Source organism: Octopus bimaculoides, chromosome 3 (assembly GCF_001194135.2).
Source record: "Octopus bimaculoides isolate UCB-OBI-ISO-001 chromosome 3, ASM119413v2, whole genome shotgun sequence".
NCBI lineage: Eukaryota > Metazoa > Mollusca > Cephalopoda > Octopoda > Octopodidae > Octopus > Octopus bimaculoides.
In genome coordinates this window covers 10,217,747-10,218,187 of record NC_068983.1, presented here as the reverse complement: position 1 = coordinate 10,218,187, position 441 = coordinate 10,217,747, and positions in this window count along the sequence as shown.

Here is a 441-nt window from a genome sequence, read left to right as displayed (position 1 = left end):
ACAAGCATGTGTAAGTCTAAATTTATGTCGATTGTCTGATATCACCAGCTGGCACATGTTTTTTTAATGATGAGTACACAACTTAAGATCTAATGAGCAATATTATAACGAGCGCTGATCTAAAACTGGACACCGCACTGAGGTCATGAGTCAGTTAACTATGACATATCGTAGACCGTTAATGACACACTAACCTATATATATGATAGTTCTATTTCATGTGAGCTGAACGAAGACCAGTAAGAAACTAAGAAGACTCATTGCTTTACTTGAGACCAATATAGATGTGGTTATTACTGGTACTAGCATACACGTGCACTAAAAATATACCGACTCTGTCATTAATGACAGAAAAATGGCGTATCTATTTAAAGGGGTTTTAACCCAATATTTACTGCGTGGCACCTTGGGCAAGTGTCTTCTACTATAGCTTCGGGCCGA